Source organism: Hibiscus syriacus, unplaced genomic scaffold, assembly GCF_006381635.1.
Source record: "Hibiscus syriacus cultivar Baekdansim isolate YM2019G1 unplaced genomic scaffold, ASM638163v2 tig00111495_pilon, whole genome shotgun sequence".
In the NCBI taxonomy this organism is placed as follows: Eukaryota; Viridiplantae; Streptophyta; class Magnoliopsida; order Malvales; family Malvaceae; genus Hibiscus; species Hibiscus syriacus.
Window position 1 is genome coordinate 27703 of NW_024063103.1, and position 4276 is coordinate 31978.

Genomic DNA, 4276 nt, shown 5'->3' on the forward strand with positions numbered 1-4276 from the left:
GGATTTATCCGTGATGCATCGGTGCACAATGAATGTGCATCGATGCACATTGCCCAGAATTGTCATTTTAGCACAAAAATCTCTTCTTAGTCTACTTAACACTTTATATTTCCCCTTTTTTATATCCTTAACTTGCATACTCTTACCTAAACTAATTATTATCCATTCCATACTTTTAAAACTTAGAAATCCAATTCTCCATGTAGAGTTTAAGAATCTAACCCAAATTCCAACATGTTCTAATTTGAATTCTAACACTTCATACTTCTTAGTTAGCTTTATAACAAGTCAAATCCCACTTCTAATTATTATTATGAGCTCTAATCCAAGATTTCACTTTTCTATTTCCTTTCTTTGATTCTTCATATACTCCTCATCTTATGGTTTTAAGATAATCTAAGCTTTCCTTAAGCTTAGTTATTATCTAAGGATCAATAAGAAACCTTAAATTCATCAAGAATTTGATCAATAAGAAAACTTACCTTTAGCTTTGTCTTCACGGTAGAGAGAAGAAGAAAGAAGAAGAAAGAAATATCCAGAACCTTATTTCTCTTATTAGCTTTCCACGTCGTTTATTAAATATCCTTAAGAAACATTTAATTATTTCCCTTGTCAAAAGACTCATTTGCCCCTTTAGTTCCCCATGCTTTGCTAATTGATCCTACACCAAATATTTCAATCAATTCCTTCAACTTTCAATTTATCAACTTTGATCACTAAATTTTAAAATTTCACAATTTAATCACTAACCCGGTATGGAGGATGTTACAAATCTCCCTCCCTTATGAAAATTCGTCCTCGAATTTTCATTGTACGAATATATGGGGATACTGAAGTCGCATATCTTCTTCAAGTTCCCACGTGGCTTCTTCCACCTTGTGATTTCTCCAAAGAACCTTGACCAACAGAACTGTCTTACTCCTTAACTGTTTGACTTCATAAGCCAATATTCTCACTGGTTCTTCTTCATATGTCAGATCCGATTGGACTTCTACTTGTTTTGGTGCAACGATGTGAGAGGGATCGGACTTATATCTTCGTAACATGGACACATGGAAGACGTTATGGATCTTCTCCATTTCCTGTGGCAAGGATAACTGATATGCCACGGGTCCTATCCTCTTAACAACTTCATATTACCCAATGAATCTAGGACTTAACTTTCCTTTCTGACCAAAACGTAATACTTTCTTCCAGGGAGATACTTTAAGGAAAACTTTATCTCCAACCTCGAACTCAATCTCTTTTCTTTTAAGATCAAAATAGGACTTTTGCCAATCAGAGACCATTTTGAGGTTATGCTGAATTTCTCAAACTTTCTTTTCTACATCTTGAATTAAATCCGGACCAAGAACACTTCGATCTTTGAGTTCATACCAATTTAATGGAGTACGACATTTCCTCCCATATAATGCCTCATATGGGGCCATCTTTATACTGGACTGATAACTATTGTTGTAAGCGAATTCTGCCAGTGGTAAATAATTTTCTCATGATCCTTTGAATTCCATTATGCATGCTCTCAACATATCTTCCAATATCTGAATAGTTCTCTCTGATTTCCCATCAGTCTGAGGATGAAAAGCCGTACTAAAGTTTAAACGAGTTCCCAACGCTCCATGCAAAGATTTCCAGAATCTTGAAGTGAATCGAGGGTCTCGATCAGAGACTATGGAAACAGGCACTCCATGCAATCTAATAATTTCTCAAATATACAGCTCCGCGTACTTTTCCATAGAGAAATATGTTCTAACCGGAAAGAAATACGCTGACTTAGTCAATCGATCAACAATTACCCAGATTGATTCTCTTTTGTTCGGAGTCAAGGGTAACCCCGAAACAAAATCCATCGTAACATTTTCCCATTTCTATTGAGGAATGTAAAGCAGTTGCAATAATCCTAACGGAACTTGATGCTCAGCTTTGACTTATTGACATATCAAACACTTAGACACAAATTCGCTGATGCTTCGTTTCATCCCTGACCACCAAAATCGATCCTTCAAATCCATATACATCTTGGTTCCACCCGGGTGCATCGTTAATGGACTGCAATGAGCCTCTGTTAATATTTCTTTCTTCAGGTTCGGGTATCACAATTCTTCCTTTACAATACAGATTTCCATCTGACTTAACCTCAAAGTCTTTAATCTCTTTTCTCTTACTTGCTCAATTCTTTTCAAACACGTTTCATCTTTACTTTGCAATTCTCTTATTCGTTCCAACCATGCTGGTTTAAGTTTTAACTCTGTACATAAACCACCATCTCCAGTTAAAGATAATCTTGCATCCATAGCTCGTAAGGCTGCAAACATCTTTCTACTCAAAACATCTGCTACCACGTTAGCCTTTTCAGGATGATAGTCAATTATCACATCATAATCTTTTAAGAACTCTACCCATCTACGTTACCTCAAATTTAACTCTTTTTGAGTCATCAGGTACTTCAGACTTTTATGGTCTGTATACAAGTAACATCTTTCTCCATACAGATAATGACGCCAAATCTTGAGAGCGAACACCACAGCAGCCATTTCTAAATCATGGGTGGGGTAATTCTTTTCATGTGGTTTCAACTGTCTCGATACATACCCTACCACATTCCCTTCTTGCATAAGCACATAACCCAAACCATTATGAGATGTGTCACTGAATACTACAAAATTCTTGCCAGATTCTGGTTAACCAATACAGGAGCTTCTGTCAAAATTTTCTTTAAAGTTTCAAAGTTATCTTGACATTCAGGAGTCCAAACAAACGGTACGTTCTTTCTCATCATCTTCGTTAAGGGCAGCACTATCATCGAAAAATTCTTAACAAATCTTCGTTAATAACCGGCAAGTCCAAGGAAACTCCAAACTTCAGATACATTCTTTGGAACTTTCCAGTCTATTATAGCTTTTATCTTTTGAGGGTCCACCCGAATCCCATCAACAAAGATCACATGCCCTAAGAAAATTACTTCCCTTAGCCAGAATTCACATTTAGACAGTTTGGCATAAAGCTTCTTATCTCTAAGAATTTGCAAAACTGTTTGCAAATGTGCGTTATGCTCTTCCATGGACTTCGAGTAAACCAGTATGTCATCAATAAAGACAACAACAAATTGGTCCAAATAAGGCTGAAAAAACATGTTCATGAGATCCATGAAAGTAGCAGGTGCATTCGTTACTCCGAATGGCATTACGATGAATTCATAATGACCATATCTCGTTCTGAAAGCCGTCTTCGGAATATCTTTCTCCTGAATCTTCAATTGGTGATAACCCGAACGTAGATCGATCTTCGAAAATACCAAAGCTTCTTTTAACTGATCAAACAAGTCATCAATGCACGGGAGGGGATACTTATTTTTTATTGTCACCTTATTAAGTTGTCGATAATCAATGTAGAGACGCATTGACCCATCTTTCTTCTTAACAAATAACACCGGAGCTCCCCAAGGTGACACACTTGGTCGAATAAATTCCTTCTCTAACAGCTCTTGCAATTGATTCTTTAACTCTTGCAATTCTTTCGGAGCCATCCGATAAGGTAACATTGCAATTGGAGCGGTTCCTGGCATTACTTCAATTTGGAATTCTACCTCTCTATCTGGAGGTAATCCTGGCAACTTAGTAGGAAAAACATTAGGGAATTCTTGAACTATTGGAATCTTCTCTAGCCCTTTCTCTTTTGCTCTTAAATATATCACATTTGCAAGAAATCCTTGACATCCTTGTAGCAACAGCTTCTTAGCTGACATTACTGACATTACATTTGCTAAAGGATTAAACCTTTCACTACTCACACTTATCTCTGTTCCTCCTGGACTTTTCAGGGTTACCTTTTTCAATATGCAATTAACATCTCCATAGTAACGGAACAACCAATCCATTCCCAGAATCACTTCAAACTCGTCAAAGGGTAATTTCATCATATTAGTAGGGAATTCAATTCCCTGAACCTTTATGGGACACCCCTTACAGACTTTGTTCACCCGAGCACTATGGCCTAAAGGATTTGTTACTATAATCTCATTACTAGTAGCTTCTAAGGGAATCCTCAATTCCTTTACTAACTTACTTGTAATGTAAGAATAATTAGAACCTGGATCAATCAGTACCAATACTAATTTATCATACAGCTGAAAAGTACCTGTTATAATATCCGGATCATCACGGTCTTCACTTGTCTTTAAATTGTACACCCGTGCGGTTGACCAAACTTCAGGTTGAGCAAAGGATTCAGACTGGCTCCTTCCTCTACCTCTTTTTCATCCTTTCTGTGAGGCAGA